Here is a 12096-nt window from a genome sequence, read left to right on the forward strand (position 1 = left end):
TGTTTTTTTTAATAATGACATTTTATATACAACAATCTTCTTATATTAAATTACTTAAATTATTACCTGCAAAAGGGTGTGTGTGTGTGTGTATATATATATATATATATATATATATATATATATATATAGACGAAACCACGATCTGCTACCAATTGAAACGCCCCTCATGTCCTTTTAATATTGACAAGATGTCGACAAAACAGGCCTTGGAAGTGGCGGGAAGAAAAGAAATAATTAAGAACATATATATATATAACATGTAGAAAGTTAGATACAATATGTTATGGAAATATAGTATTGTGGCAGTAATCAATAAACTAGTATCAATACATATTAAAAACCATTGTGAAAGATGTTGAAAAGTTTCATTACTATATTATGATTGACTTGCTTCAGATATATATGTATGTATATATGTATATATATGTTACATATATATACACACACATATATTCAAAAATATATTCATGTCACCACCGGTTCACTCCATTTCACCCTATGAATAACTGTTTGTCGTTTCGAAAATAACAGCAGATAACATACAGCGCAGAGAACCAGCCGCACACCACGAAAGGCGATCCTCGTAACTTGACAGAACCACTGTAGGAACGGTACGAGATGAGCGGCGGGCGGGCGTATACGGAGAACAGGAGCAGATCCCAGGGGCGCCTCGCAACTCCCGGGGACTGAAGGCTCCACCGCCGCTGCCGAGCTGTGCCCTCGGGACTCGCTAACGACTCCCGCAGATAATTGAAATTCTGCGCGGCGCCTCAGCCCTGCCGCCCAACAATTCCCCCCCCCCCCTCCCACTCCACTAGCCATGGATCTCTCTGGGGGGGAAGGGGGAATGGGAAGAAGATGGGATAGAAGGTTTCGCGGTTCTAAAAAAAACCCAGACCCAACCCACCAACCAACAATCCTTCTCGGTTCGAACCCGACGGGAGCAAATTTAAATAATCCTCCCGCCATGGTTACTATCCAGGCGATCACCCGCCACTATGACGCCACGACAGCTACATACATATATTGGATGCCGCCATGTTGGACTATCTTTTCGTCTGCTAGTACGTGCTGCCGCCATTTTATTTTATTTTTTTGTTTTTTTCCATCGGTTGGAATACAGCAGCGTCAATCACCTGATCGTCAACCGTCGTGGGATCCGCCATCTTGTCGGCCATCTTGGCCTCCATATTGAAAATCCGTAATTATCAACTAAAATATTTGGAAAAAATTTCAAAAATTCTTTTTTAAAAATTTACTCACATTTTATATTGAACTACTTGGCTACCAATTAAGTGCTCACGGATTTTAGTCACTCTGGGGTGTTGACGATGAACCAAGAGGTTGAGGCGTCAGAGAGCACAACTACTTAGGAAACCCGCTGTTACGAATGCATGCCATGACTAAATTTACGAGCACAGCCGAATTGTCGATCTTTGAGCCCCATTCCGCTTCAAGCCGTTCTGCGCATTGCCGTGTAACGCAAAATAACATAAAGGCTGTTCCATTGCCAGTACAATATTTTTGTTACGCTTCCGAACTATATGTTATAGAGCAGCGGGCTGATTACTAACACATATTTAGCGTTAAAAGACAAGGTAAACAACGAATGAAACGAAGATAACCGCAGGAAAAAAAGCTGCTTAAATACGAACATGCCATTTTTGGTTAATATCCGACTTCTTATGATGTTGTGGTGGTATATGCGATAAACCTTTGGGTATGGATACACATTTCGGATATTATTTATCACACAATTGTTATAATATTTTTACTTTAGTAGGAAATGCGCACTGTAAGCAATATTGAAAACACAAAATTTTGTACTCAATAATCAATTTAAATGTTCACGACAAAAATCAACCAAAACTTGAAATACTTGAGACAAGAAAGTACAATACTAAAAAATAATTTGAACAGTCATCAGGGAATCAAAGTATTAAAAATATTTTAAATACTGTTCAGTCAGAATTCAACCGACAATCTTCGGCTGCAAGTTTATCATGCAAAATTATCAAGTTGAAAACATAAACACGTATAATCTTAAATCTGTAAACATTTTTAAGTTGGAGCTTAACAACTTGATTATTGCAAATAATAAGAAAAAGAAAAATTTAAGATGGAGTACAAACCGTTTGTATAAGGTTTAGTTAAACAAATTTCTACAACCAAAATTAATATTTGCCACTATCACAAAATAGTTTGTTCCCTAGAAATAAATTTGGGTAACAACAATTAAAAAAGATAAACAATAAAGAAATGTTAACTCCAAATATTTAAATAAAATATCATTTTGAAACAGTGACCATATTTGCACCGGTTGTAAAAAATTTGTTGGATAAAGCTTTATTCAGACTCTTAGTATTTTATCTTAATAACTTTGTTTAATTATTGCGATAATAGAGGTGTTGAAAAAACAACTTCAACGGCGTATACCAGCCTTGGCAAACACTTAAAACGTAAGTCGCAAACATGTCCTCTACTTATTGTTTAATGAAGTTTGTCGATAAAATTCTGATGCATTCTCCATATTCTACAAGAATGTTTCAAGAAGAAATTGAGATATTTAGAACATTTTGAAATATGGCGATATTCTTTCCAAAAGCACAAAATTCAAACGGGTTATTACTGAATATATGGATACTGAAAAATCGTCGTACCCTAGAAGTATAAACAAGGCTTATTTGGCTGAACAATAAAAAACTACGATTATTACACTTTAGATAAACACTCTGAAACCACACGATTGGCCGATTCCAGTGAACGACACAACTTTTTCAACCGCCAAGCACAAGTTGTTAAAGTATACGACTCATACTCGTGCATCGAGTATCCGCAATACTTGCCATAAAATCATGAAAATAGCTCATTCCTGGATCCCACCGAAGAATGTTAGGTTTGTTTCGTTTTACCCACATCTTCACAGGCATTTGTGGGCAGTAATATCAGCAATGGTGTTTTCCGCTCAGGTCCTACACGAAAAAAGAAATGCGCTCAATGGTCCCGAATGGCTTGTGGTTTTTCTCCTACTTTACCTTATATTCTTCAGATTTATGAGATTATCTTCCTCAGCCATTGAAGCGCCCGCCGCGCTTCTGTGACGTCATCTCCGTGCCGCAGCCTTCCTTTCCTTCTCCCCTCTTAACCCCTCTCCGCCTCAAGGTGCCAATTTCCCCTTTCCTTTTCTTTCCCCCTAGCCTCTCCTCAATTGTAGCGACTGCAACGCCATCTAGCGAATAGTATAAATGAGCGCGTATAACTTTTAATTGTCTATTTCGTGGGTCTCTCTTGGTGGAAGCAGGTCGTCTCTGGCCCGGTCGAGGGGCAGCTCGTCTAGGTAAAATTCTTCAGGAGACGGAGTTAGTGTGTGCACACGATGGCCGTGCGAGTAACGTAAATATTAAATATGCTTGCCAGCCTTGATTTTCATGTAGCCATCCCTTTTGACTTTGACCTTCACTTAATTTATTTTCTGTGTAATATTTTCTTTTGTTTCTTCTTTCTGCTGGAAGCATTTGCTTACTCCCTCCTGCATGTGGTTTTGATTTTAGTTGCTGCGCGACTTGCATTGTCGGCAGTGGACTCTTAACTTATTTCAACGGCATCCAGACCACGCTTTGATTGCTTTTGGTTTAGAAGTAAGCACGTTAAGTGCCCGATGCCGCCCTTGTATTTTTTTTTTCATAAGAGCTTTCAGCTCCGTATGACGTAATTTTACGCATCGTTTTGCCTCGATTTTGCCCTCTTTCTTTTCCTCCCAGCTGTACCCCCGACCGGAGCCATTTGGTTAAGGCATACCCCCCGTGATCTAGCATATTTTGTTTGAGCACTTCTCTGTATTACGCTTACCTAGCCTTGGCAGTGAATGTCATCATGACGAGACCCACTGAAAATTGTAGCTGTAACAAACCATGTAACCGATCCCTCGCTTCTCTCTTGGGCTTGCATTTCTGTCCGCGGGACTACGCTCTCTATGAGTAATAGATATTTAATATGTTTTTTTCGAGGAGTGCACAATTAACGTTGTATTAGGTGTTGGTTTATTTTGTAGTACATAATTCCTTGCCCCTACACGTGTTTGGACCGCTCGTATAGTCTGTATGTATATTGAGTCAGTTCCTAAAGTTGTTAACAGCAACGTACGTCTTGTGAATCACGTGTGTAATGACATAATGTTCACTATGATTTTGGTCTTCGCTCGCCTCCGGGCCGTAACGTAATGCGTACGCACGTATACTTGAATATTGGTTTCTCTCCTCTCTTATAGTGTGTGGTAACTGAGTAATAATTTCGCACAGAAATTGAGAAAATGTCTATCCCCATTGTCAGAGGCGACTGTTTTATACTGCATGATCCAGGGCATGCCTAGGAAATTCAACTTGTAACGGAGAGAGAGAAAGAATATTAACTTGTTGCTTGTTGCTTGTTGTTTCGTACGACTGTAAGAGATACGCAGTAGTAGTTTGTTTGTTGAATCAGAGTACATTGGGCACAAGGTTCACCCTAGTTTTTTCCATAAGTAAGGACTCAGTAAAGACATAAGGAGTGAAAATCATTGTGAAGGGAATAAACTTCATTAAATGTATGCTAATTTGTATTTGCTACGCACATGCCTCTAGCTGGCATCGAATCCGTTGACAGTGTATGTATATGTGTTAAGTTTGCGAAATTATAACGTTGTTGAGTGCGACTCATGTTCTTTATTTGTATTTATGATTTATCACTTTCTGCTTAACTGTCTTTTCTAGCAAAGACCCCACACACGATTTTCTTGTGCCCCCATACACTTCGCTTGCATGAGTAGGATAATCAGTAGGAGTGTTTGGTGGCGCATGGATGCACCCTGGTGGTATGTTTAACTGGATACCCCCACGCTGCAAAACTGCGCTACTCTGCTCTTTAGGCAGATTATAGTGATAAATCCGTTTGTATTGTTTGTTTCGGTGCACCATGGCCGTCTCCGTGAGCTGGGTTTACCAGTTGCACAAGACCGATTTGGCGCTGCATCTCGAGGAAAATGGTCTGCCCGTGGCGGACACCGATACCGTCGCCGAGATGAGGGCGCGTTTGGTTGACTACCTGCGTAAATCCGCAGGAGCCGCATCTGAAGTCACGACCAGGCAGCCCCAAGCTGATGTGAGTCCTTCCTCGTCCTCATTTAACGTAAAACTTTTTTTTGCCGCCCTTAAAACCATCCCGTTCCTGGGTGGAAGTGATCCCAGGCAGATCTTAGATTTTGTGATTAAGGCTGAGAGCCTGCATAAATTAAATTTAGTTCCACTTGAGGCTTTTCTGAAAGCACTCTTAAGTAAAGTTACGGACATCCATGTACCTCTGTTAAATGAGGCCATTGCTCAGGGTACGAGCTTTGATAAGTTTAAAAAATCACTGGTATGTTCAGTGTGTCCGCCTAGGGTTCTAGATGCCTGTAAGAGGGAGCTAGTGTGGCGCTTCCAAAACCCAGATGAAACCATTATGGAATATGTCACGTCGGTTACCGCGTACGCGGGAGCCTTAGAGCTGGGTACCCCGGAAGAGGAGTTTGTCCAACTTATTTTGGGTAATTTGGCCCCCGTGGTGTGGCAGAACTGCTCGATGCTCGCTCCTCCCACCTCGCTCGCAAGCCTACGGACTTGGGCGGGCGAAGTGGAAAGTCGCCTTGTTTCTCTTGCTAAGTATCAAGCTGAGTTCCCGGCAAAGCGCCCCAGCTCGGTGAAAAATGACTCTCGTTTTGACGGACGTATTTTTACGTCGCAGTCCGCCCCCCCCGTTTTCACTCCCCGTAGCCCGAAACTCCGTGACGTGGCAGACACCTCCACGCCTCGTGCGTTTGACAGCCTGCCTCGCGGCGAGCGTTCTGCCCATTTCACGCCTGGGCCCGAGGCGCGGGCCGCAGCTCGCGCGGCCATGAGTTTACCGCCTGAGGTAACCGCGCCCGTGGGCTCGCGGTCCGCGACCTTGACCCAGTCACGGCAGCTAGTGACCTTGGACACCCGCCGCGGAGCCGGCAGGTGTGCCAATTGTAGCGCCTTTGGACACGTCACGTATGAGTGTACTGTTCCGCGGGTGGAAATAAATCAACGTAGATGTTTTCGGTGTAAGGCAGTGGGACATTATAGGAGCGACTGCACGGGAACTGAGAGACAGCCTCGTGCGGAAAACTAATCTGGACGGGACGGAAAAGAGGTCGTATCCGTCGGCTACTCAAAAAATCCTCTGAACCCACTCATTTACATTTCCTCCCAATTAAAATTCAGAAACATTTATTTCCAGCCTTAGTCGATACCGGTGCTACCCGGTCTGTTATTAGTGAAAAATGTTTCATCACATTAGTGCAGTTGTACCCTCAACTTTCACAACGAGTTGTATCGGATGATTCCGTAAGGAATATCGTTGTCGCTAACGGGCAAGGCATACGCACATGTAAATCTATTATAATTCATTTTAAAATCCATGGATTTTCCTGGAGTTGGCCGTTTGTCGTTGTCCCCGGGATTTTGCCGAATCTAATCCTTGGCTTAGATTTTTTGGGCAAATCACGCTGTCGACTCAGTCCCGCCAACCATGAATTGCAATTTGATTTCGCTCCTGCTGTAAAAATTCGTTTACGTCATGAGGTCCGCGAACCCATAGTTATGAGTTGCAATGATTCCGATAACGCGATGCGCGATCAAGCCATCGCCGCTCTCGTGCGGGAGTTTCCTGACGTGATAACACGTAAGATCGGCAGATGTGACATCTTGCCTTTTCGTTTTCATGTTACCGACGAAGTGCCCGTTTTTGCCAAATATTTGAAGGTTTCTCCCCCTAAGCTGCAGGCCATGCGCGCCATTATCGACAGATTACTCGCTGCCGGCGTCGTTACCCCTTCGACATCCGAGTTTTGCACCCCTACTTTTTTGGTTGCTAAGAAGGGGGGCTCTGAGTGGCGCCTTGTGCATAACTTTAAACCTCTCAACAAGAAGGTAATTCATCCAGTTTGGCCAATACCGACGGTAGAGAGCGCCTTACAACACTTGGGTAAAGCCAAAATATTTTCCATCATCGACCTCAACGACAGTTACCATCAATGCTTGCTTGATCCCGCCTGTAGAAAATACACTGCCTTTTCAACCCCTTTTGGCCACTACGAATTCAACAGAATTCCGATGGGTGTAAGTTTCGGGAGCGAAGCCATGAGCCGTGTTCTGGACCATGTGCTAAGCGACCTTAAATACAAATTTGTTTTTAACTATATCGACGACATAATTGTATATAGTAATTCACTTTCAGAACATCTTGATCACCTTAAGCAAGTCTTGGCACGTCTGAGAAACGCGCATCTTACTGTTAATCCACATAAAATTTCCTTGGCACAAGACTCAGTAAAATTTTTAGGCTATGTAATTTCAGAAGGGAAACTTCACATGGATCCGGATAAGGTCGCCCCCGTGGCTACTTTTCCGCGTCCAAAGACTTTGAAGGGAATTCAAAAATTTCTCGGCATGCTGGGGTATTATGCGCGTTTTATCCCAGATTTTGCCACGATTTGCGCGCCGTTGAATCGGTTGCGAAAGAAAAACGCTGCTTTTGTTTGGGGTGAGGAACAGGAAACGGCCTTTCAATCTCTAAGAAAATGTTTGTGTTCCGCCCCCGTGTTAATTCTCCCCGACTTCAATAAACGTTTTGCCCTGCAGGTTGATGCTTCCTCAGTAGCCCTTGGAGCCGTCCTCGGACACATGGAGAACGGAAAATTGAGACCAATTGCTTTCGCAAGTCGAACCCTCTCAGAGTCAGAGCGCCGCTTGGGCACCTATGAGAAGGAGGCCCTTGCGTGCCTTTTCGGACTCGAAAAATTCGAGTGTTACTTGGATTGTAGAGAGTTCGACCTGTATACAGACAACCAGGCCTTAAGTTGGCTGTGCAATCATCCCTCGCAGCTCGGGAAGCTTGGGCGTTGGATACTGCGGTTGTCAAAATTCCGATTTGTAATCCATCACCTAAGAGGTGCGGAGAACGTTGTGGCCGACAGTTTATCTAGAATGTTCAACCCGGATGATTTTGAAATTGATAACCCTTCCCCCCCGGATGTGGTTGAGTTTATTTCGGTGTGCAAAATCTTCCCCGAATCCTTCATAAACCTGAAAGCCTGCCAGCAGGATGATCCTGCATGTATTCGAATCCGGAACGATTTGCAATGTGGAATGGCCTTACCCTTTGCCGAGAAGGATGGGTTGTTAGTGTATGCTGGCCCGTCAGGACGAGCTCAGAAAGTTGTCGTCCCTGAAAAACTTAAGGGTATGATTATCACATATTTCCATGCCTCACTTGTGGGTGGGCACATGGGAATAGATAAAACGTATCGTAAAATTGCCCAACATTTTTTCTGGCCTGAAATGCGTCAAGACGTGCGCGATTTTGTACGCGCCTGTATTGACTGTCAGCTATCAAAGCCCCCACACAATGCTAAAGTAGGGCTTTACTGTGCCGACGCTCCCGTCGCCCCTTGGCAGGTTCTGCATATTGATATTTTCGGACCGCTGACGCGATCAAAAAAAGGCAACGTATGCTTATTAGTAATTCTAGATATTTTTACTAAATTTGTTGTTTTAACCCCCCTTAAAAACATGAAGGCGTCGTCCATAGTAAAAGTTCTTAAGGAACAGGTGTTTAAAATCTTAGGCCCGCCGTGTATTGTAGTATCAGACAACGCTAAATACTTTCAGTCGAACTTATACAAAAATTTCTTGTTTGAATTTTCTGTAAAGCCGGTGTACAGTTCACCGTATTTTCCACAGGGAAATATGAGTGAGAGAACCAACAAGGTTCTCAAGGGAATTTTCACTTCGTTCTACCGCGCCGACCAGACTCCCTGGGACGCCGATCTTGAACTTTTAAATATTGGTTTGAACGCAGCTCATCACAGTTCTACAGGGCATCCCCCCTCCGTGCCTTTCCTGGGGAGGGAACTTACCTTACCCTTGCTCAACCAGTGGGGGTTGCCACCTGTCGACTCTAGTTTGTCAAGTGTAGAGTTAGATCGTGTCTTGGAAGACGTTACTAAGAATTTAGCTAAGGCTAGGGAAAACGTGGCACGAAATTATGATGCAAAAAGGGCAGCCCATTCATTCGCTGTTGGCGACGTTGTGCTCTGCCGCTCTTACGTTTTGCCCTCATTAGCGGCTAGCCTAAACGTCAAACTTTTGCCGCCCTATGACGGGCCGTTTTTGATTACTAAGTTTTTAGCAGCTAACACTGTTCAGTTACAGCTAATGAGCAATAAACGTAAGTGGCGTAAGGCACACGTAACACAGCTAAAGCGTTTCATTCAGTGATTTAATGCAACGTTTTGGCGGCTAGTGGAAACCTTAAGATACTTAAGTTTTTTTTTTTTTTTTGGTGTGTGTATTACTACTTTAGGTATGTTTTCTAATTAGATTGTAGAATTGTTAGTAACAGGATACAGTGTTCAGTCGCAGTTCAGTTGATGATTACAGTTTCCTTCAAGCGCGCGCGCCTCCTTTCTACCCCTCCCTTGGGCTGTGCGCGGACAACTCTACGAGAAGCCTGCTACGTCTCTGCCTTGCCGCTGCCCCTCCGCCCCCTTCGCCGCCAGCCCTTGACTGCTGCGGGGTGAGGAGACTGTTGGACGGCGTGGAGATCTGGTGACAGACTCTCCGCTGTTCGGACGCCACCGCCGCCGCGGTTCAGCTCTAGAGGTATTCTCGGCCCGCCAGAAGACGTCTGCGGGAAGGATGCTGCAGAGTTCCGATGTCCGCCACTTAGCACTGAGTGGCTGAGACGAGGAAAAGCGCCGAGCGCTGCCTGAACCCCTTGCAACCTTGTACCGCCAGAATAGGTCACCTGATACGGCGCTTATCGTTTCTCTCTTTCACTTCAGAAAAAATGGAGGGGGACCTGTCAGCGACACGTCGGACGCGAGTCGCCTGTATTCTACTTGTGCAGCACCAAGGAGATCGCGGTCCCCTGTTGGAGCTGCCACCCGTCGCACCGCTGAAACGAACACGTTGCTGCCCCCTCCAGCGGCACGATCCGGCTAGTTTCAAGTCATTTCTACATCGTCTGAATCAAGGCGTTCGCAAGATACAAGAAGTTGGCTCATGTCACAAACACTGAACTTCAACACGACTTTAAGCTCGGGCTCACAGGGCAGAAGACTTCGTAAGGGGTGGGGGTTGAAGCGCCCGCCGCGCTTCTGTGACGTCATCTCCGTGCCGCAGCCTTCCTTTCCTTCTCCCCTCTTAACCCCTCTCCGCCTCAAGGTGCCAATTTCCCCTTCCCTTTCTTTCCCCCTAGCCTCTCCTCAATTGTAGCGACTGCAACGCCATCTAGCGAATAGTATAAATGAGCGCGTATAACTTTTAATTGTCTATTTCGTGGGTCTCTCTTGGTGGAAGCAGGTCGTCTCTGGCCCGGTCGAGGGGCAGCTCGTCTAGGTAAAATTCTTCAGGAGACGGAGTTAGTGTGTGCACACGATGGCCGTGCGAGTAACGTAAATATTAAATATGCTTGCCAGCCTTGATTTTCATGTAGCCATCCCTTTTGACTTTGACCTTCACTTAATTTATTTTCTGTGTAATATTTTCTTTTGTTTCTTCTTTCTGCTGGAAGCATTTGCTTACTCCCTCCTGCATGTGGTTTTGATTTTAGTTGCTGCGCGACTTGCATTGTCGGCAGTGGACTCTTAACTTATTTCAACGGCATCCAGACCACGCTTTGATTGCTTTTGGTTTAGAAGTAAGCACGTTAAGTGCCCGATGCCGCCCTTGTATTTTTTTTTTCATAAGAGCTTTCAGCTCCGTATGACGTAATTTTACGCATCGTTTTGCCTCGATTTTGCCCTCTTTCTTTTCCTCCCAGCTGTACCCCCGACCGGAGCCATTTGGTTAAGGCATACCCCCCGTGATCTAGCATATTTTGTTTGAGCACTTCTCTGTATTACGCTTACCTAGCCTTGGCAGTGAATGTCATCATGACGAGACCCACTGAAAATTGTAGCTGTAACAAACCATGTAACCGATCCCTCGCTTCTCTCTTGGGCTTGCATTTCTGTCCGCGGGACTACGCTCTCTATGAGTAATAGATATTTAATATGTTTTTTTCGAGGAGTGCACAATTAACGTTGTATTAGGTGTTGGTTTATTTTGTAGTACATAATTCCTTGCCCCTACACGTGTTTGGACCGCTCGTATAGTCTGTATGTATATTGAGTCAGTTCCTAAAGTTGTTAACAGCAACGTACGTCTTGTGAATCACGTGTGTAATGACATAATGTTCACTATGATTTTGGTCTTCGCTCGCCTCCGGGCCGTAACGTAATGCGTACGCACGTATACTTGAATATTGGTTTCTCTCCTCTCTTATAGTGTGTGGTAACTGAGTAATAATTTCGCACAGAAATTGAGAAAATGTCTATCCCCATTGTCAGAGGCGACTGTTTTATACTGCATGATCCAGGGCATGCCTAGGAAATTCAACTTGTAACGGAGAGAGAGAAAGAATATTAACTTGTTGCTTGTTGCTTGTTGTTTCGTACGACTGTAAGAGATACGCAGTAGTAGTTTGTTTGTTGAATCAGAGTACATTGGGCACAAGGTTCACCCTAGTTTTTTCCATAAGTAAGGACTCAGTAAAGACATAAGGAGTGAAAATCATTGTGAAGGGAATAAACTTCATTAAATGTATGCTAATTTGTATTTGCTACGCACATGCCTCTAGCTGGCATCGAATCCGTTGACAGTGTATGTATATGTCTTAAGTTTGCGAAATTATAACGTTGTTGAGTGCGACTCATGTTCTTTATTTGTATTTATGATTTATCACTTTCTGCTTAACTGTCTTTTCTAGCAAAGACCCCACACACGATTTTCTTGTGCCCCCATACACTTCGCTTGCATGAGTAGGATAATCAGTAGGAGTGTTTGGTGGCGCATGGATGCACCCTGGTGGTATGTTTAACTGGATACCCCCACGCTGCACCATAGTCGCTTTAAGGGTGTTTGTTACGTTCAAAAATAATTATTATTTAATACTAACCGAGGCTGCGACTTCGTTTACCCGTACAGAATAATTGGCACGAATTATTCAGACAGG

This window comes from Bacillus rossius (genome assembly GCF_032445375.1).
Source record: "Bacillus rossius redtenbacheri isolate Brsri chromosome 9 unlocalized genomic scaffold, Brsri_v3 Brsri_v3_scf9_2, whole genome shotgun sequence".
NCBI classification, from domain to species: Eukaryota; Metazoa; Arthropoda; class Insecta; order Phasmatodea; family Bacillidae; genus Bacillus; species Bacillus rossius.